This window comes from Lissotriton helveticus, chromosome 9, assembly GCF_964261635.1.
Source record: "Lissotriton helveticus chromosome 9, aLisHel1.1, whole genome shotgun sequence".
Taxonomy (NCBI): domain Eukaryota; kingdom Metazoa; phylum Chordata; class Amphibia; order Caudata; family Salamandridae; genus Lissotriton; species Lissotriton helveticus.
The window spans coordinates 1,095,383,239-1,095,406,586 of NC_136070.1; positions in this window are offsets into that span (position 1 = coordinate 1,095,383,239).

Sequence of the window (23,348 nt, forward strand, 5' to 3'; positions counted from 1 at the left end):
GGTAGGCTCCCGCCTGGGTCTTCACTCTGGCACCGGTCTCCATGCGCCACGCGGGGCTCTCCCTTTCCTCCGGGGAGCCCTGCTCGAGCCGGCTCTGGCTTCCGGTTTCACTTCTACAGTGCCGGGACGTCCTTCAAGGCGGGGTAGGCTCACGTCCTTGCTTTCACCAGCCACTTCCTCTTCGTTGCGAGGCAACGCCCACGGCTATGACCAATCCCAGCGCGGCGGCCTCGTGGCGTCAGCAACGGAGGGAGGCCTTCCCAAAGCTCCCGGGCCGCTGGCGGTGATTTCGAGGGGTAGGCTCCCTCTTTAAAGACTACAGAAAGCGGGGTAGGTACCCGCTATTAATGCAAGGGGGGCAAAAGCTGCAGAAAGGCGGGGTAGGCACCCGCTAGTCACACCATGGAGGGTGGACACCTGCCAACGACCCACAGAGTACGTCACATAAACGGGGTGGGCACCCGTGCCGAAAATCAACAAAAGGGGGATCCCCACACCGGGGAATCCCTCGAGAAAGGCGCTTTAGCCAACACAGCCGCATATCCAGGTAGAACATACTTGCACCAACCATGGTGATATACTTTGAACTTTTTCTCAGTTCTTTGTGCTACTCACACAAATACCAAGATGCAGAGGGGCGATCCGGTGGAGAGGCCAGCAGAGTTGCACCCATCTTTGTTTCTGATTTAAGGGCTCCTGCGAGCCCCCAAAGCTGACAAGCTTTTTGGAGACGCACCTGCGCGCCTAGCAGGCAACAAAGCCCTTGACGGTTCTACGGCGGCTTTCTCTACCACCCCTGAACTTTCTCTACTGATGAGGGATATAAATCCCGAAACCCGGGCCATGTCTCGGGTCTAGAGATGTTGGAATTTTCAAGAACATACTTGCACCAACCATGGTGATATACTTGGAACTTTTTCTCAGTTCTTTGTGCTACTCGCACAAATACCAAGATGCAGAGGTGCGATCCAGTGGAGAGGCCAGCAGAGTCGCACCCATCTTTGTTTCTGATTTAAGGGCTCCTGCGAGCCCCCAAAGCTGACAAGCTTTTTGGAGACGCACCTGCGCGCCTAGCAGGCAACGAAGCCCTTGACGGTTCTACGGCGGCTTTCTCTACCACCCCTGAACTTTCTCTACTGATGAGGGATATAAATCCCGAAACCCGGGCTATGTCTCGGGTCTAGAGATGATGGAATTTTCAAGAACATACTTGCACCAACCATGGTGATATACTTGGAACTTTTTCTCAGTTCTTTGTGCTACTCGCACTACAAATACCAAGATGCAGAGGGGCGATCCGGTGGAGAGGCCAGCAGAGTCGCGCCCATCTTTGTTTCTGATTTAAGGGCTCCTGCGAGCCCCCAAAGCTGATGATCTTTTTGGAGACGCACCTGCGCGCCTAGCAGGCAACGAAGCCCTTGACGGTTCTACGGCGGCTTTCTCTACCACCCCTGAACTTTCTTTACTGATGAGGGATATAAATCCCGAAACCCGGGCCATGTCTCGGGTCTAGAGATGATGGGATTTTCAAGAACATACTTGCACCAACCATGGTGATATACTTTGAACTTTTTCTCAGTTCTTTGTGCTACTCGCACTACAAATACCAAGATGCGGAGGGGCGATCCGGTGGAGAGGCCAGCAGAGTCGCGCCCATCTTTGTTTCAAACTTGAGCCTGCACTCCCCACACATCAGGAACTACCATGGACACATACATTCCCCATACATTCCTATGGGAGGGCAGGCCAATCTCACAACATGCACTCAGGGAGCGCACGCACTTTACACTGGGACACAGTGAAAGTGCGCAGAAGCCAGAAACAACTAACACCAGGTCACATATCAAAGCAAAAAGTTTGGGGGTGAACCTGCTAGAAGGGCCAAGTCCAACAATCCTGGCATGTGAACCCCCGAAGACTCAGACACAGGTGAGAGTCTTTTTAGGACTCACGGGTTACTACAGAAGGTTTGTCAAGGGGTATGGCAACATTGTTGCACCCTTGACTGAGCTGACTTCCAGGAAGCCGCCCAAGAAAGTGAACTGGACAGAAACCTGTCAGAAGGCTTTTGATGCCCTGAAGACTGCAATGTGCACAGCACCCGTGCTTCAGGCGCCCAACTTCTCAAAAGAATTCATTGTACAGACAGACTCTTCAGAGCATGGTTTGGGGGCTGTTCTATTACAGATTACTGAAGAGGGCTTTGACCAACCAGGTAGCCTTCATCAGTAGGAGGTTACTTCCACTGGAACAGAGGTGGAGTGCAATTGAGCTTGAGGCATTTGCTGTGGTCTGGGCACTGAAGAAGTTGAGACCATACTTGTTTGGGACTCACTTCCGGGTTCAGACCGACCACAGGCCCCTCAGATGGCTGATGCAGATGAGGGGTGAGAACCCAAAGTTGTTGAGGTGGCCCATTTCCCTACAGGGTATGGACTTTACGGTGGACGACCGCCCTGGTACAGAACATGCCAACGCTAATGGTCTGTCCAGATTTTTCCGCCTTAGTGAAGAGAACTCCCTAGGTGAAGGTTAGTTCTCCCCACATTTCAGCTGGAGGGGACACGTGTTAGACCTGACATCATTGGCGTGAGTCTCCCTTCCATTTTTGACGGATTGCCTCCACTGTTTTGATATGTTTTTGCTGGATTTATGCTTTGCGCACTGTGCCACTGCTAATCAGTGCCATAGTGCAGGTGCTCCCTATGTTAAATTGATATACTGATTGGATTCCATGATTAGGTTATTTGATTTATCTGTCATCCCCTAGTACAGTGCACCATGTGTGCCCAGGACTTGTAAATTAAATGCTGCTAGTGGGCTTGCAGCACTGGTTGTGCCACCCACAGAAGCAGCTTGTAAAATATGTCTCAGGCCTGCCATTGCAAGGCCCATGTGCAGTCTAGCACTGCCATGTCGACTTGGCCAAGTGCACCCACTTGCCAGTCCCTAAACCTTCCCTTTGCTTCATATTAGACACCCCTATGGTAGGCCCCAAGGGCAGGGTGCATTGTAAGTATAAGGTAGGACATGCTCTGATGTCTGTAGCATGTTCTAATAGTGAATTACAGCCATTTTCGTTTTTCACTATTGAAGGCTACCTGTTCTCAGAGGCCAGACTGGGCAGGGAAGATTATTACATTCTTATAATCCTAACTGACTCAGGGAACATGGTAGAAATTCGAATTTAGTATGCCTGAACTCAGAATAATAAAATACATATTTTAGTAAAGTTTATTTTAATATTCTGTGTTTGCAAATACCACTTTTTAGAAAGTAGGTATTTGCTTACCTAACCATTTGAACCTGCCTCGGTTGGTTTGTGTATTCCTTGTCTGGGTTTGTGTGTGACAGGGCTAGGGAAATTCCAGGAGACAGTCTGGGACAGCCCAGTGGTGAATAGAGAGATTTACATCCAGATGGGAAGGGGGAGTGCACCTGGGACCTGAATAGGGCTGGGCCTTCCCTCTACAATGCTGGCTCCACCCCCTGTGGCTTGTCTGATGGCTCTGCCCTGCACAGTGAAAGGAGGAGAGGAATCCTGTCAACAGAGTGCTCCAGAGCTGGATCTTCCCTCCCCTGTGCTGGCTCCACCTCCTGTGGGGCGTCTGATGTCTCTGCCCTGCACTGTGAAAGAAGAGAAGAGTAATGTCAACAAAGTGCTCAGGAACTGGTTTGAACTAGGCAGAGGCCTCTCTGCCTTCAGAGAACAAAGGATTTTGGGGCATAAATATTGGGACCCAGTCCCACAGACTTTAGATCACTTCTGGAACATAAACCTTTCTGCCAAGGAGAAGAACCAAGGAAGCTGCAGGAGTTTGAACTGCCCCTCTGCCAGTGTGCTGTTTGCTGGGTTGGCCTGCAGTGGTTGCTTCATTGCCAAGGGAAAGGAGAAGGTACTTTGTAAGGACTTTCATCTACAGAATATTCTCCAAGGGCTTGAACTGTGCTTGCCTCCTGCTGAAGTCTCATGGCCAAAAGACTTCACCTCCAGCTCCCTCCTGAATTTCCTTGCTGGGAATTCTGACTCCAGTCAGTTGCGTGCCGCTGGGAGCTGGAAGCGCGACGCATCGAGAAGAAGCGTGTCGCCGTCGCAGCTGAAATCATCGCAACCCCGGAGAAGCGAGACTTCGCCGCATCTCCCTGGAAGCGCGTGTTCATCGAAGCTGTCTGCTGTCGCATCACTGGAGAAGCGTGACGCCATCGTGAGAGTCACCATCGCATCACCGGAGAAGCGTGCCGCAGGGCCTGTCGCAGCTCCAAAGTACAGAGTCGTCGCAAGGCTGCCAGGGCGTCATCGCATCATCATCGCATCGCCGCATCAAGGGCGCCATATTCTCGCATCGCAACTGGATCATCGCATCCCATTGAGGCGCCATCTTGCGCATCACAACGAGTCCGCAAGCCAAGAATCTACGCATCACCTCCGCCGGTAAGGCTCACGACGAGTCCCCTACTCTGCGCAAGCATTGAGGCAGGGCGCAACCGTTGCCCCGGGTCACGGAACCGACACATCTCCCCTTTTGCAAACCTTTTGTTCATATTGCGTTACGCATCCAGGTACTTTGTTGAGAACTTTGTCGCATTTAACAGCAACTTGATCTAAGAGACTTTAATCATCTTTTTAAATAACCTTAAGTGTTGTATTGTGGATTTTTGTTGTTTGTGGTCTTGTGTTTAAGTCTATATAAAGAATACTTATTTTTATAAAACCTGTGTTGTGTCCATCTGTAGTGTTATCACTGTATTACTGTGTATATTCACAAATGCTTAACACAGTGCCTCTGGGATAAGCCTATCTGCTCCTGCCAAGCTACCAAGGGGGTGAGCAGGGGTTATCAAGGAGTGTAATCCCCTTATCCTGACTTAGAAGTAAGGGTCCCTATTTGGACGAAGGTGATAACCATTGCCAACTAGAGACCCCCAGATCTAACAATGACCAAATCTTCCAATTTGATGCATATAAGCACCCCTAGCGTATGCCCCGAGCAGTCCAGAGGGAATGGTGCAATGCATTTAAAAAGCAGGACTTATACTTTTGAATTTTACATGTCCTGATAGTGAAAAAGTTTTAAAGTCGTTTTTCCCTACTGCAAGGCCTATGTCTCCCATAGGATAACATTGGGATTACCTTATTACATTGGTGTAATTTCCAAATGGGAAGATATAGTTTGGAGACTCTGGAATGCAAATTAAAAAACCTACTGTATAGTAATGTTGGGTTTTACATTAAAGTTCTGCCTTTTAGAAAGCTGACATTTTCTTGGCGCCACTTGGCACCTGCAGCCTGTCTCTGGTCACATGACTGGGTGTCATTGGCAGTTGGGGTTTGTGTATTTCCCCTAGGCAGCCTGACACAATGGGAGTTTAGATGTGACTGAGTGGGCCATCACTGGCAGGATGGGAGGGAAAAGCTGTCCCCAGCCTCCCACTTACACCTGAATAGGCTGTGTCCGTTCCCCACACAAAGGACTGCATAGCCTCTGTAGTTAGTCTGAAGCCAGGACAGGGAAGGCAGGGCCTCTGTGCACTTCAAAGGCTTGCATCTACAAGCTTCTACACTTCAAAGGCACTACTGTGTACACTTCTGGACCTGTGAATACTCTGTCAGGAAGGACTACTGTGCTGCTGAAGGACTGCCACTTTTGTTGGACTCCAGCTTTGCTGTGCTGATCTGCTGCCTGCTGTTCTCTTGGCGGTCTGCCTGCCTCTCTTGAACCCAGAGTGCCCCCAAAGGCAAGTTGGGTGGCCTCCTGATCTAAAGCCTCAGGTGTTAAAGATTGCAGGTATCACTGTTAGCATGAGCTGAAAGCCATTTTGTTCTTGGCAGCCATTTTAGTTAGCCATGTGCTCGGCATGTGCTTTCTTCCTCTTCCAGAGCCTTGCACATGCTCAGAAAGGCCTAGCTGGTAGAATGCACCTGGTCCTAGTATAGAACTGCCAGGCTATTCTTGCTGATGTAAGGAGAAATGTTTCTCCTCCCACTTTGTTGAGCAAGCAAATTTTGTATACCCATATTAGTCACTAAACATGCTTGTATGTGCCAGGACCTCCACTTGGTTTTATGCTATCTATGTAACCTATGCAGTTATAAGGCCCCTGTTCTCGGTACTCCTTAGACTGGCTCCTACAGTGGCCTGAGGGTACCGTATGACGCAGTCTCCCTCATGTGAGGTTAATAAATGCATTGTTTTTATATTACAGCTTCTCTGCCAATTTCTTCTTTGTTCGTTTAAAAGACCAGGTGTATCAGTGAACCACTTAGAAGGTTTTTATTTCTTCAAATGGCGCCCAATGTGGACCTTATCTGAGAAGTGGCTATCCAAGGGAGTGGTCTTGGCAGGAGACCGGAATCTACTGAGTAGGACAGGACTGGAATCTTTTGAGGAGGTACCCTACACATAGAGATTGTTTGTCTTTCCAGCCCAGTATATTTCTGGTCTTCCCTGATCTGGTGCTCCAGGAGGTAGCCACTCCCGACTGAGAACCTCTTTGGCATGAGTATACTAAAGCGACCATTAGGCCACTCAGAACTTGGCAGTGAGAGGCTGGAGATTTGTGCTTGGTAAGGTCGTTGACATTTGATATGTTTGGCCAAAGACTTTGGAATTTGGAAATATATGTAAATTTCAATTTATATAGGCAAGTAATGAGGAGACTTTTCTCTAACTTTTTTTTTTTTTAAATCTGTTTTTTATTTTCATTACAACTTTGGCCGAATAGTCAAGTTGTACATAATTGCATATTACAGTTAGCAAACATAACCACAGTAGCAAATCACGTTTGATGTCTTGACCTATCTGTCTGATCACAATCAGGCACTCCATTAAGATTTGTCCTAATACATATATTATTGCTCATCTTCTGAACTGTTTTCATCACAATCACCCCCCACATCTTGCTCCATTTTTGGGGGCATCCTCGATTGATATATACCGTCCTTTCCGCCACCATGGCCAAGTCCATGTCTGAACACCATGCCGCCAATGACGGCAACTCCGCCGCCCTCCATTTCTGCGCTATATTACGTTTAGCCATCATTAGCCCCATTGTGGCCCATGTTTGCGCCGGACGCGTAAACTCATTGGGTTCCCATATATTTAGCAGGCACCTGCGCAGTTCTGGAACTAGTGATACCCCCTCCGTCTGCGACACCGTTCTCAGTATCTTTTTCCAGTAATCAGCTATCTTGGGGCAGTGCCACATTGTGTGGAAGAAGGTCCGTTCCTCCCCACACCCTCTAAGACAGTATGGATGCTGTGCTTTGCCCATCTTGTACAAAGTGCATCTAGTGTGATATGTGCGGTGTAGTATTTTGAGCTGTACTAGTCTGAGTCGTGAGGGTATACCCACCTCTTTGGGTGAAGCCAATGCCTTCTGCCACTCCGTTTCATCTAGATCTCCTACGTCACCCATCCACTTTTCTCTTAGAGAGGTTGTAGGGTCTGGTAGATTATTGATTAGTTTACAATAAGTGAAAGATGTGGCTCGCTTTTGCATGTAGTCCGTCAACAGTCTATCCTCCAGCGGGGAGGCCTCAGGCACTTCCGTGCCCTGCTGCAAAGCTGCAAACAGTGCATGTCTTATCTGTGTCTAACGGAAAGCTTCAGACGGTGCAAGCTCGTACTGTCGCCGAAGTTATTCAAACGGGATCACAGTCCCTTTGTCCCACATGTCGCCCACTGTGGAGATGCCTATGGTGTCCCATTGTTCAAAGCCCTTGCTGTTCCTAAGTTGTCCCAGTCGTTTAGTATCCCAGAGCGGAGTAAGTCGGGTAATGACTCCCTTCCATCCCAGCCGTGTCTGTGCTGTGTGCCATTTTGTGACTGTGTGCTTCGTGGGTCCTATTAGCTTTATGAACTGACCTTTATTATAGAGGGCTGATAGTATATTTGCTGTTCCCAGCTGAAACCTGTCTGCCCTGTACGCCGGGTCAGCCTGGGAGGCATGTATCCACTGGTTAATGACTTTTAGATGTGCAGCCCAATAATACAACTGGATGTTAGGGAGCGCCACCCCGCCGTAGTACCAATCCTGGTTCAGCTTCACCTGTGCTCTACGTGCGGGTTTATTACCCCATAGCAGCGTGGATACCTCTGCCGCAATTTGCCTAAAGTATTTCAGAGGTACAGGAAGTGGCGTGTTCTCAAGAGCATATAGGAATCTGTGCAGCGCCATCATTTTGAACAGTACCGCCTTCCCCAACAGTGTCAATGGAAGTGATTCCCAGTGTGTCACATCCCTCTTCAGACGCTCCAACGGGAGCGCGAAGTTTTTGGAGAAAAGCTCATCAGGGCTAGTCGTGACATGAATGCCCAAATATTTAAATGAGTCACGTGAGATTAAGAGCGGACAACCAGCGGGGAGGTGCGGTGGGGGGGCCATGTAGTATGTACATAACAGATTTGGACCAGTTAATAGTGTATCCGGATAGCTTTCCAAAGCTTTCATAGATCTAAGGAGTACCTGTATGGAGTGTCTGGGGTTAGTCAAATACACTAATATATCGTCGGCGTAAAGGGAGGTGCGGTCCTCCCACCCATCCGTCCACGAAAGGCCCCGTATCATTGGCTCCCCTCTGATCAATGCCGCCAAGGGCTCTAACGCCAAAGCAAAAAGTATCGGTGACAGGGGGCACCCCTGGCGCGTCCCTCTAGCAAGTGGGATATTGTCAGAGATGTGTTCGTTGGCCGTAACGTATGCCAGAGGTTTGGTGTACAAAAGGCGAACCCGTGCACAAAATTTGGGGCCAAAGCCGAGATGGTGAAGGACCGCGAATAGGAAATTCCCCTCAACCATGTCAAACGCCATCCTTGCGTCTAGGGAGATCACAACTGCTGGTTCCTGCAGGTATAAAATTCTAGCCATCACCCCATGTAGGCGTCTGAGGTTCAGTGCAGTGTTTCTGCCCGGCATAAAACCAGACTGATCTGGATGGATTAAATGCGTGAGGTGTGGTGCCAGCCTAATCGCCAACACCTTTGCAAGTATTTTGGCTTCCATGAGATTGGACGGTAAGAGGTGCAGTCAGTCGTAGGCTTCCCAGGTTTAAGAATTGCCACTATAGTGGCTAACCGTTGGTCCAGTGGCAGCTCCCCTCTCTCCAGGCTGTCGGTGTACATTCGCAATAAATGTGGGCTAGTAATTCCCGCCGTTTTCTTGTATAATTCAATCAGTACCCCATTCGGTCCCATTGCTTTGCCTGATTGCAGTGAGCGGATCGCGGTTTGTGGTTCCTCTACTCTGAGATCTGTCTCGAGCTCAAGGGCTGCCTCCGGGGTAAGCTTGGGCATTACTATGTCTTTAATGGAGGCCATCGCTTCCTCCTCTGTCATCACGGATGCTGATGTATAGGCTTTCTGAAAATGTCCTGCCAATGTAGGTACTCTTTCCGTGGATCTGTTGTCATCTGCCCATCCTCCGTCTGTATCTGTGCTATTCCCTTGGTGCCCCATTCCCTCTTGTCTAGCCAGGCCAGGAGCTTACCAGCTTTGTCCCCTACATCGCATATTTTATGTCTAGTGGCTGTGAGCTTCGATTTCGTCTCTTCTCTCAAATGGTCTCTGTACTGTTGTTGTTTAAGGTGTAGTGCATGAGATGATGCTGGCGTGGGGTCCGCAGAGTGTAGTGCCTCAGCTGCATGCAATTCTAGCTCTAGGTCTAGCAGTTCTTTCTGCTTCTCTCGCTTGTACCCTACAATAGAAACTATAGCTGGTCCCCTAATGACGGTCTTGTAAGCCTCCCATACAACTGATGGAGAGCTAACTGATGGAGTATTTTCTACAAAGTAGTGTTTTGTGGCTTTGAGGATCTCTTTCCGAACTTTCGCGACCTGCAAGTAGCCCGGGTAGATAGGATAGGCCCACCTACGGGTCTTGTGGTGATATGAAAAGGTTAACATTATCGGCGAGTGGTCTGAAATACATCTGGGCTTTATCATTATTTCGTCAACAGTCTGAAGACTGTTCACTGAGGTCAGGAAGTAATCTATTCTAGATAAGCTGTTATGGGCGCCTGAGTGAAAAGTATATTGTCGTGTCGTGGGGTGGTGGTGCCTCCAGATACCAGTGAGCCCAAGTGCCTCTATGAAACTCTGCAGGCGAGAAACCCCGGGCATCTGCGTCCTTACTGGGTACCTGTCTAGGTTTTTATCCATAGTGGCATTAAAATCCCCCCCTATTAGAAGTCCCCCCTCCGGTAGATTTTCTCTAACTTTTGAATAATTTGTAACGGCACATATTGTGTTAAGTGCCACTGCTGTATAATATTGTATATGCTACAATATTCTTAGAATGCCTGTTCTTAGCACACTTCGTAGAATGTGTTGCTTTCTTGGAGGTACCAATATGGAACTAGAACAGAATCAGCCGGCTCCCCTAGAGGGGATACCTAAATAGGTTTAGGTATAAAAAGGTATTTCTTCCTTGGTGACTAAGTACCCCATGGAATTAAATATGTACATAAAAAAGGATCCTGATCTGTGCACTTTAACATTCATAAGTGGTGATACGCAGAGCGCCTTTTGAGTGTTCTGTCAGCCAAAACTGGCAAATCTGGTGTATTTTGGCTTCTTGAACATGGAACATTCTTTGGGCTGTTTTGGTGCAGTTTTGTTTTTGGACTACTTTTGAGAAGCTCTTCTTGTAAATATGACTTACAATTAATATTTACAAATGGTTTAGTTTGAGTACAGTCTGTGGGCTGTCTCTTGGTTTTGTCCTAAGTGTTGATCTGTGGGTTAATTATGTGTTTGAATGTCTATGTGGTTTGTGGTTTGACATTGGTGGTACTTGTGTGAGTAAGTAGCGATTGCGCTCTTTGTGTAAGAATGGCTAGCCTTAAGTGTGCTGTATTGTGTGTTCTGAGTGTATGACCTCCTTCAAAAAATGTCTTGAATGAGCTCAATGTGTTTTTTTTGTCATCATTCTGTTGTGCAAAATGTCATGTAACTAATTACATAATAACTAAAAAAATCCAGAAATGAATTATGTAACATATGCTAAATAGCTGCACGCTACCATTAAATTGACAAAGTAAGAAACTATACATGTGTGCAAATTGCCACAATGCTAAAGATAAAATTAGAATTCACATTCAAAAGGAATAAAATAGGCCTCATAGAAAGGGAAACAAATGAAATTGTGTGCTTTGCAATAACTAGGACTAAGATACAAAATGTTACAGCATTTTACTTAGATACATTGTATTAGATATTAAAAGGCATTCACATCACCTGAGTGAATTGGTTTTTGCTGACATACACACCATATTACAAAACGATAGATTTTGATTGGCTCGCAATGCCTAACTTTTAAATAGACTGTGACCATGCTTACATTTCAACGCTAGAAAAAAAGTTTTTAAACAGCTGTGTTTAAGGTGTCTCACTGAGAAGAAGCTGTCTCACACAACAAACGGAGATTAAATTCTTTCAGGACATTACAAATACAGTAAAAGGATTTTTCTCCTGAGAAAGGCGTGGAAATGTATGCCTGCTGGTGAAGAGCACAGCTGTGTCAATAATACATGGCTATTCTGGTCCCAAGCCACAAGGAAACTGCTGAGTCAACTAGATTTTAGGTTAGTGCAAACACGGTATAAAGGCCTGCATTACAGACTGCCGATTTTAAAAGTTAGAAAGATAGTTTCATTATTCTGGATAACAGAGAAAAGATTAAAAGGGATTTTCTTTTTATTGCCCTTTTAATAAGCATATTCGTGGTTCTGATGTTAAAAAAATAACTGACCTTTAAAAAAGTGGCGCCGACTTTTTCATTATTCAAGTAAGAGTTCTGTGCTTAGGGTTATAAATGAATGCATTTAAAGATGATTGGAAAGGAATGAGGCTTGCTTTTCATATGTGGAACCATCAAAAGGGTTGGTGATCATTATTTAAAAAAAAGGGGATATTTAACAATATGGAAAAAAAAATTGTTACAAATAAATTGCATTAAAATCGTTTTTGATCCTTATAATATCTAATACTGCTACTGTGAATAATATATGACCCTTCGCATCAAAGTTGAATTTGAGCCGTGTTTTACCGCAATGGGTGAAACTAAAATGTGAAATGTCTGTAACGCGTCCAAGAACTCCTCAGAATCCGGGCGATGCACAAAGGGGTCCACCTCCTGACCTTCCCAAACTCTGACCAAGTATCACAGAGTAAAGAGGCGATCAAGCAAAGGATGGGAATAGGGTAGGAACAGCGGGGAGGAGATACCTGCAGACAGAAACACAAAATTACTACAGGGTTAACAACACTATCTACTCTCAGTAAGTCTCACTAATGTGATAAGTACCTGATAACCAAAGCCAAGTAGAAGCAGTGTTCCTCTCTATAAGCCACAAAAGATACTGCTCTAACCGTGTAACAAATCAACATACCTACAACAATAAAACATAGGTATTATTATGTGTTTCTGTCTAGCACACCGGCAGCAACAATTCACTCAGTAATCATACATACCGTATAGTGCAGCGTTTCCCAAACTGTGGTCCGCGGACCCCCAGGGTTCCGTGAGACATTACCAGGGGGTCCGCAGGAATCGAGTGCCTGTCGTCACAGTGAAAAATGAAATGCCCATGCGTCCTCACAGCATACAAGAGCTGTGAATGTTGTGGGCGGCGAGACCACAACAATACAATCAGGAGGCGGGGGCAGCGAATGGGCAGTCAGGGGGGCGGGCCGCAAGGGGCCCAGTGGTTGGGGAAACAAGTGGAACAGAAGGCAAAAAGGGCACAAAAAGAAGGAAAAAACAGGTGCCACAGAAGGCAGAAGGGCACAACAAACCTAGTGGAACAGAGGGCAGAAGAGCACAAAAAACGAGGGAAAAACGAGTGGCACAGGGGGCAGAAAGGCACAAAAAACGAGGGAAAAACGATTGGATCAGAGGGCAGAAAGGCACAAAAACTGAGTGGAACAGAGAGCAGAAAGGCACAAAAAAACGAGTGGAACAGAGGGCAGAAGGGCACAAAAAATGAGGGAAAAACGAGTGGAACAGAGTGCAGAAAGGCACAAAAAACGAGTGGAACAGAGGGCAGAAAGGCACAAAAAAGAGGGAAAAACAAGTGGAACACAAGGCAGAAAGGCACAAAAAACGAGGGAAAAACGAGTGGCACAGAGGGCAGAAAGGTAAAAAATTGAGTGGAACAGAGGGCAGAAAGGCACAAAAAACTAGGGAAAAACAAGTGGAACAGAGGGCAGAAAGGCACAAAAAACAAGTGGCATAAAGGGCAGAAAGCCACAAAAAACGAGGGGAACAGAGGGCAGAAAGGCACAAAAACGAGGGAAAAATGAGTGGAACAGAGGGCAGAAAGGCACAAAAAACGAGTGGAACACAGGGCAGAAAGGCACAAAAAAACGAGGGAAAAACGAGTGCAACAGAAGACAAAAGGGGCACAAAAGCAAGGGGGGGAAACGAGTGGCACAGAGTGCAGACGGGCACAAAAAACGAGTGGCTCAGAGGCAAAATACAGAATACAGAAATATTGGGGCAGCTAAGAACAGAAGGCAGATTGGGCAGAGAGGCACAGGGGCAGCGAGGGGAACAGAAGGGAAAACCAGGCAGAGACACGGGCAGCGAGGGGTACAGAAGGAAAGATCGGGCAAAGAGAGCACGGAGACAGCGAGGGGAACAGAGGGAAGAAAAAGGGGCATGGACCACGTACAGCCAGCGGGGGAAGACAGACAACAGCAGTCTCAGACACAACAATGAAAATACAGGCAATACAACAAAAGCAATAAAGCGTTGAAAGGTGCATGTGTATAGGTTACCGTTACTTGGTAGGCAGGTAAAAATAGATGCAGCCAGGATCAGCAGGAGGATGTTTGTGCTGCTGTATGACTTTTCACTTTCCACAAGCCCTTGGGTGAATTATGTGTGATGTCAAGCTTTCATATTCAGACATAATAAGCTCTTATTCTGTGTAGCCTTTGCAGTTTGTTGTTGGCAAGGGACAGGGCAGTGGGCATCCTAACAGGAGAGGGTCATGTCAGGTGCCACGCGAGGCCTCTCTGAAATATGCCTTAACTGCACTGCTCACCCCTTGGTGGTAAAATGTTGTTCTGCTGTCTGTGACTAAAGATTATGTCTAACAGGGGTTTATGGCAATTGGCATAGCAGTGTTCCATGATCTCGCTGAAACAATATGCCTCCTGTGCAGATACCTTCCTGCCATCTCTTGCACTTCCATGATGAACTCCTAATATAGACCTTGAATTTGCTCTGTACACTGGACTCATCGCTTTGTGCACTATCTTGTTAGAATTTTCACAATATTCGTTGCTCCTTGGGGCATGTCTTTATTATAAAATGCTTCATAATTGTATAATATTTTAGACCTTATTAAACTGTGAATAGGTAAAAATGCTAATAATTCACAGTCATTCAACCTGTTGCTGTAAGGAAGGGTCGCCACTCCAAGGCTCTGGAATGAGAATGTAGAGGTGCTGCTACGGCTGAGAGTAGGAGACTTGTACCACTAAAAAATACACTTCTGTATGCATACATGTCCATGCCAATAGACCCAATTCAGGCTGTCTCCTTCTTGAAATTGCCTCTGCTTCAAAAGGCGTTTTAAAAAGAAATTAAATTGTACAAATTGCTTGGGGGTCCCCGGCTTCCAGTAGTGATTCAGTGGGGGTCCTCAAGAGTCAAAAGTTTGTGAACCACTGGTATAGTGCATTCCCATCCAACAGAACATAAGAAAACAAGAAGTAAGTAGAATACCTCTTCTACTGTGTAGTGGTACTGGAGCAATGATAACTAGTTTTTTAAAAGGAGAAATACCAGTTCAGGATAGTATAACTCCTTCAGTCTTAAGGCTTGCTTGAATAGCAACACCTCAGCCCCGATCGTGAAATTGACTCCTGTAGCAAAGTCTCAAATACCAAACTATAATCCAAATGAAAAGGAACTAAATATTTCTAACATGGACAGACTTAATACTTATGGCTAAATAACTTCTTTTGCTTGGTACTTCCCAAATCGTACCTCATACATGCATGTCCCGGAAAGGCAGGATTCTCCACTTGATTCCAGGAATTGTTGTAACTTGAGCCCGAGCTCAGCAGGAAGCAAAGACACCGAAGGAATCCTTTTTTGCAGCTCCGAAGTCCACACTTCACTATGCAATGCAGAACACGCTCCCTCAGCGTGCGCCGCCAGCTTCAACAGATTATTTCTCTCGATATCCTGAATGATTCTCTTCAAGAGAGCCGACAGACCGCCGTCTGTGAATAATGGTGATGCGCCGAGCGGCGGAATCCCCATTCACTGACAGGACTTCTCAGGTAAAAAATCCTTCAGCAAGCAGGCCAAACAGGAAACAGCCGCCGCACTGATCCAGATCCGAATCAGGTCAAAGGATTACGCATGCCATTAGCCGGCATCAACGGCCTCAAATACACCCCGACTCCTTTCATGAAAGACTTCTGGGAGTTGTAGTCCGTATCCGGTGACACTGAATATACGGCCCGTGAGGCAGGCGCACAGATCAGTGCCTGACAGTATGTCCTCCTCCCATGCACCTTCTAGCACCAGGTTTGCCCGGTTTGTGTAAATGGAAGAGCCAAACCGCTTGGGGAGCATAGACATTGGTACATGGTTCTCATGAATCATCTTCCGCGGAATATCCCTTCCAAGAAATAAGGTACCACAGCTGTCCCCTTCGGTATTTTGAATCCAGCACACGCTGTACTTCGTATTCCAACTGTCCATCCTTGAACACTGGAGGAACTGTTCGTCATCTGGCACCCACTGCCGGTTTCAGCAGACTTCAATGAAATACAGGATGGATACGTAGTGAGACAGGCAGTTACAGTTTATATGCCACAGGATTGATCTTGCGCAGAACGGGAAACGGACCTTTGAACCTAGGGTGGAAAATGCTGTGGACTCTAAATAGGACGTTCTTAGTTGAGAGCTATACGCGATCCCCTGGTTGATAACTGGGCCCCTCTTTGCGGTGTCAATCCTCCTATTTTTTGTAGGACTGTTTGGCACATTTTAGGTTGCCCTGTACCTTACTGTGCATTGCTTGCAGACTTCTCATTTGCGACATAACTGTAGGCTGATTGACCACATCCCCGGGAATGGACAAGGTTAATGTCTTAGCATGGAAACCAGAATTGGCCCTAAACGGAGTCTCCTTTATGGAACTGTGCCAGGCGTTGTTGTAGGAAAGCTCTGCGAGCCATAATAAGGACACCCAGGAATCTGCAGCATCTTTGGAGTAACAAATTAGATATTTTTTGAGAGTCTGGTTTAACTGTTCCATTTGCCTGTCTGTCTGCGGATGGAAACTGGTAGAGACAGGGCTACCTCCACTTGAAGAGCCTTGCACCACATCCTCCAGAATCGAGCAACGCACTGAGGTTCTCTGTCTGATACAATGACTCGTGGGAGTCCATGTAACCTTACTACATGTGCTAGTAGCAGTTGGGCGGTCTGTCCTGCCGTGGGTAGATTTTTACAGGGAATAAAGTGACCCATTTTTGTTAGGCTATCGATGACGACCAACATGGTATTATATCCTTGATCCAGAGGTAGACCTAGCATGAAGTCCATGCTGATGGTTTGCCAGGGTTGCGAGGGTGTGGGCATTGTCATTCATTTTCCTTTCTTTGTTGATTGTTCCACTTTTGCACGTGCGCATGTTTTGCACTGAGATACCCATTGTGTTACATCTTTGGTCATTTGTTCCCACCAAAACTGTGTACGTACAAGGTGTAAGGTTTTTGTGCTACCTGGATGGCCCGCCAAACCGAATCATGACACAAATTGAAAGCCCGTAGCCTGAGTTCCTGTGACGGTAGATACAGTCTGTTCCTATACAATGGCAGTCCATGTTTGAGTGTTCGATGCACATCTTGCTCGACCCACTTCTGCCACTCAGCAAGGGTTTGATGTTTTGTGACTTCCTCCAGAAAGTTTTCCAGCTTTATGGTACATATCACTTTATTGGGGCTAACAGTAGCTTCTGTGATCCCCTGCCGTTACGGAGTAAGATTGTCTTGTTGTAACGACCAGCTTCTCTGTATGTTTTGGTGCTTCTGTCAGTCACCAGGTCATTACTTACCACATCCTTTCCCAGGTTCCAGAAAGACACCACATTTCACAATACTTACCCAAGAAAGGAATAAACACTGACAACATATAAGACCATTGCTGAGGAGCTCGCAAATAACAAGTCACAACACCTCCCTTTCCGAGAGGGTAAACAACGCATGCTCCTCCTGGCAATGTAATTTAGACATCCCTGATGGGAGGCACTTTCCCTTCTGTATCAACAATTACCCATTAGAGGGGAATCACCCATCCCTCTGTAAGTACTTGGTAAAAAAAGGGTCCCAACCTTCCCTCACAAGGAATACAAACAAATGATATGCTCTAGGGTTTCTTTATTACATGGTAATAGGATGACAAAAGAAAGAAAGAACTAAACATCACAGTAAACATTAGCAGCAATCACCAACACATACATATACATAGAGCCTGAAAATAAAAGCAAAGTTAGATAAAGTTAGATATACATCGAACACCTCACCATAATCTTAGGCGTCTTGCCATCTGAAGAAGGGTCTGTCTCTCTTTCCCTCACTGATTGGTTCCTGACTCTCTGTTGCACAAACACGTCTGCACGTCTGCAACGTGATGTATCATCAGACCGCCAAAACACCCGACCAGCATCTCAGCTCAGCATCTCAGCATCTCTCAGCATCTCAGAGTCTCTGAATCTCTCGCGGACCCCCTTTCTCTAATATAGAATGCAGCTCTCCATCGAAGTTTCTAGCTAACTCCGCCCACAGTTCTCACTGGATTACTGTACCACCTCGTACCAAGAGCACAACAAGCAGCTGGCCAAGCGTTTTGCTCTGACTCGGCACGAAGAGAGCACATTCCACCCGATAAGAACCGGTCCTGTCTGGTTCACTACTGGTGGACAACACATGTAATCTAAAATATAACCTCTCACCCACAGAGGCTCAGAAGATGGCTGCAGTTTAGAATATGGAGTTGCTCAAGCATAGGCCTCTACTACTTGGAAAGCAGAATGCTATTTTACCACGTCAAAGCCAATAGGCTAAAGTCATAATTCACCTAACTCAAATAACACTATGCACTTAATCCCTCAGTATCCACTATGGAGCACCTGTGTGCACCATCACCAACAACTCTGCACCTCGACATCCCATACCTTCTATTCTTTGGCAAGATTATTCTAATGCAAGACCATCCTACATTAAGGCTAAAGTAAAATATCACACTAAAATCAGTTCACAATTTTGGTGATCGAGGGTCATCACAGATCATCAGACCACTAAAGTGGCTCATTCACTACACTTGTCGAGTCAATGAATCTGCTTTTCGATTTTCTGCCCCGGGACGAAATGTAACTACTAAGTCATATTCTGCGAAGAAAAGCATCCACCGCATTTGTCTTTGGGTGAGTTGTCTAGCAGTTTTCATGTATTGGAGGTTTCTGTGGTCGGTATACACCGTGACCGAATGGGTTGTATGGCATTACAACGCGGGCTTTTACCCCACATGCCATTACAACGCAGTTTTTACAACGCAAGTTGTTACAACGACTTGCGTTGGGGGGCGCTAGATAGTGGAATAGTTTAATTTTCTATTCCAACTCCAGCCCACGTTGACAGTAGGGAAGGTGTTGGATAGAAAATTAAACTATTCCCTATCCTACAGCGCCCTCCAGCGCAAGTCGTTGTAACGACTCGCGTTGTAATAGCAGTGCGGGGTAATGCCCGCGTTGTTATGGATGTTTCCCGACCGGATGCAGTCCCCGACAGTTAATGTCTCCATTCTTGGAATGCCTTCTTTATAGCCAATCTATGATCCAGACGTAAGGTGAGATTCATTAAGTCTGTATAAGTAGTAGGTTGGGGGTCGATTTGGGTCAGCGCGTCTTTCATCTCGTCCATAAGTCCCTTGTAATACAGTGACATTCTTTTTTCTTCAGGCCAAGCAGTTTCGGCTATCAAACAATTTAAGGCAGTCAGATAAGAAATCTGATCTTTCTTTGCCTACCTTAACTCTAGAAGTTCCCTATCTGCACTAAACGTAGTGGCATGTCTATAGAACACTCTTTCGAATTCCAGACGAAAGGCATTTCAATCAGAGAGTAAAGGGTCGTCATATTTTACCAAAGGAACTGCCCAATTGGCAGCATCCCCTATCATATACGATATAGCAAAAGCCACTCGAGAGTGATTGTTGGGGAACAAAGCTGGTTTACAGGAGAAGTGTAAAGCAATCTGAGTAAGGAAGGTCTGTATTTTAAGTGAATCCCCTGAATACCTCTCAGGACTAGCTAAGGGAATGGGTGGAGGTACATTGACTTGTATCTGCGATGCAGATGTAGAGGCATCAAAAGGATTCCTAGTCTGTCTATCTATCTTATCCCTTAGAGCTGCCGTCTCAGCTCTTGATGTAACTATTTCCTGTTGTACCAATACCGTGCCTGCATCACTTCATCTAAAGTCGCCATCCCCGTGAGTCGCCCAGATCGGGAGGAGTAATATTCTTGGGTGCGTAATTCTGTAACTTGTCCAAGAACTCCTCAGAATTCGGACGGTGCACATAGGGGTCCACCTCCTGAACTCCCCAAACTCTGACCAAGAAACACAGAGTAAAGAGGCGATCAAGCGAGGGATGGGAATAGGGTAGGAACAGCGGGGAAGGATACCTGCAGACAGAATACACAAAATTACTACAGGGTTAACAACACTATCTACTCTCAGTAATTCTCACTAATGTGATAAGTACCTGATAACCAAAGCCAAGTAGAAGCAGTGTTCCTCTCTATAAGCCACGAAAGATACTGCTCTAACCGTGGAACATATCAACATACCTACAACAATAAATCATAGGCATTAATACGTTCTTCTGTCTAGCACACCAGCAACAATAATTCATTCAGTAATCATACATATCGTATAGTGCATTCCCATCCAACAGAAGATAAGAAAACAAGAAGTAAGTAGAATAACTTTTCTACTGTGTAGTGGTACTGGAGCAATGATAACTATTTTTTTAAAAGGAAAAATACCAGTTCAGGATAGGATAACTCCTTCAGTCTTAAGGCTTGCTTGAATAGCATCCTCTCCGCCCTGATGGTGAAATTGACTCCTGTAGCAAAGTCTCAAGTACAAAACAATAATCTAAAAGAAAAGGAACTAAATATTTCTAACATGGACAGACTTAATACTTATGGCTAAATAACTTCTTTAGCTCTGTACTTCCCAAATCATACCTCAAACATGCGTGTCCCAGAAAGGCAGGATTCTCCACTTGATTTCAGGAATTGTTGTAACTCGAGCCCGAGCCCAACAGGAAGCAAAGACACCAAAGGAATCCTTTTTAGTAGCTCCGAAGTCCACACTTCACTATGCAATGCGGAACACGCTCCCTCAGCGTGCGCCGCCAGCTTCAACAGATTATTTCTCTCGATATCCTGAATGACTCTCTCAAAGAGAGCCGGCAGACCGCCGTCTGTGAATTACAGTGATGCACCAAGCGGCGGAATCCCCATTTACCGTCAGGACTTCTCAGGCTAAGAAATCCTTCAGCAAGCAGGCCAAACAGGAAACAGCAGCCGCACTGATTCAGATTCGAATCAGGTCAAAGAATTACGCGCGCCATTAGCCGGCATCAATGGCCTCATATACACCCCGACTCCTCCCTTGAGAGACTTCTGGGAGTTGTATCTGGTGACACTGAATATACGCCCGTGAGGCAGGCGCATAGATCAGTCCCTGACAATGTTACTTTACCCAGGCGCAGAAAACTCATTTTTTAAGGGTGTACCTTATACATTTCTGATTCCGCATTCCTGGGATATCTCGGGTAGACCCTGGGGGTCCCTAATATGCCAAAACATTGTGGGCTATTCATTTTTAGTGCCCCTACTACCAAAGTCAAATTTGGGCAAAATTTACTTTTTAAAAGCAGTTCTGCCACTCAGAGCAGTTTTCAAACTGATCTCAGGCTTCAGTAATGCACCCATGTAAGTATAAAACAAACAGCTGACCTCTATACTGCTAGAAAAGCACACCACACACTGCACACAAATGAAAATAAGTATAAAAAAACAGCAGAAGTTATTATTTTACCTCTAAATTACTGGCAAACAGGAACGGAACTGGACTACCTTTCAGCTGTGATTCTTCATAGCTGCTTTGAATTGGAAAGTCTGCATGGCGTAGCCCTTCTAAGACAGGGGACAACAGGTTTAAGGCCAAAGTCTGTTTTTAGACCTAGCCAACACTACTGAAAGTGCAATTTCCACATAGGGAGCCACTGTGACAGTATGTGATTTCTTTGTATTACTTAAATATCCTGATTCTCACACTGTAGGGTAAAGCACTATAAGTAATGTTTTAGGTAACATTAGCTAAAGGAAATATTGCATATTTTGTTAGGAGCACATGGGGATATCACTGTGGGGGCGTGGTTTGAACGCCGATGGCGGAGGTTGCTTAGACGCTCGGCTCCGTGACCGAGCCACCTTTTATCCTGTTCCTAGAGCATCCAGGGCGCCCCCGACCCCCACAACGGAGACCGCTGTGGGTCCTGAACCGTTCGCAGGCGTTGGGGGTTCGTAACGAGGCCTGCAGGTGGGAACCGAGGGACTACGGAGACCGCGGAGTGGAAGCCAAGATGGCGCCCGCTCCGCTTCAGGGATCCTAGGACGGCCGGAGGCCCTGGAGCGGCCGTCACCCCCCAGCGCCCCTAACGTGGCTGTTGCTTTCCTGCCTCCGCTGGGGGGACAGCACCGGAGACCGACCCCTTGGAGCCCAGGGACGCCCAGCAAATTGCCGTGTGGGGCCCCGAGTGACCGCCGCCGCTCCCTGCCGCGGGGCCGTGTGGAGGAAGGGAGAGGAAGCACGGAGATCCACATCGCGCTGCCGAGTTCGCTGCGGCCATCCGCCGTCTTGATTCCTGATTCGCTGGTAAGCGGACCTGAGCCTACGGCGCTGGGGAGAGCTTAGTAACAGGCCCCCCCCCGAGGGCTGGAAGAGCGGCGTGAGTAGCACCGCGGTGCTTGAGCTGGGCGCCAGATGACCGGCAGCGCCTGCTGCTGGTGACGGAGATGGAGGCTCCTCGGGGACCCACTCCCCCGTGAACTGCCCATACCTGGCCTGGCCCCCCCTCCCCCCCGAGACTGGGGCCGATGGACTACACCTGGCCGGCGCGCTGAGAGCGGAGAGGGCACCTGGACCGCCCGCGCCGCGTTGCACCGGCAGAGACCGCCATCGTAATCTGATCTGGGGATCCTGGCCGGCCTGGCAGCTGATCCTCCTCTCGGCCATTGCCCAAACGCCTGCTGTCCTTAAACGCCAGCTCGTGGCAGAGGAGTGGAAGACCGTATAACGGCGCCATTGCCCGCAGTCAAGCCACATCGGCGGGAAGCACCCGACTTGACCATCCCCCGCTCTCGCTGAGACCCCCAGCCGAGGACCCTGAACGCTATGGGGAAGACAAGAGGAGCCAAAGGAGGCACCCAGACTGCCTCTGATGTGGAGGCGCCTGATAATGAGGAGCGCCTACACCCGGAAGGATCAGGGAACCCGCACCTTCAACAGCAGCTCGACAGAATCCTGGTGGCGATCACTGATACTCGATCGGCCCTCCAACAGGACATTGCTCAAGTTGCGACGAGCTTGGGATTGCTCAGGGCGGACCATGGTAAGCTCTCGGACAGGGTGAAGGAGGTAGAGAGCTCAGTGGGACTCCCGGAACCGGCGCAGAAAAACCTGGACGCCACAGTGAGGGACGCCCTATCCCGCATAGAAGCTCTGGAGAAACAGGCGGAGGATGCGGAAGGGCGCAATCGGAGAAATAACATTTGAATTGTAGGCCTTCCAGGAAAAAATTGAAGGTGAGGACATGGTGGCGTATCTAGAGGATTGGCTGTGGTCGGTGGTGGCGCCGGAAGGGCTTTCCCCCTTCTATACCCTGGAACGAGCGCACAGAGTGCCGGCCCGACCACCGCAGTAGGGCCGACCCCCACGACCGGTGGTGGCGCGGCTACTCCATTTCCGTGACAGAGACTTTCTACTGCAGGCCGCCAGGCAGAAGGGACCTTACCAGGTGGAGAACAGTCGAGTGAACATTTTCCCAGATTACACGTACGAGACGCAACGGCGACGGACCTCCTTCCTGGCCATTAAAAGGGAGCTACGCGGTGAGGGCATCCAATATTCCCTGCTTTTTCCGGCACGACTCCGCATCATCCTGGACGGTACAACCAAGTTCTTTGATACCCCGGATGACGCATGTGGTTGGCTTGAATTGTATAGGGCTGGCAAAGATGGCTTTGGG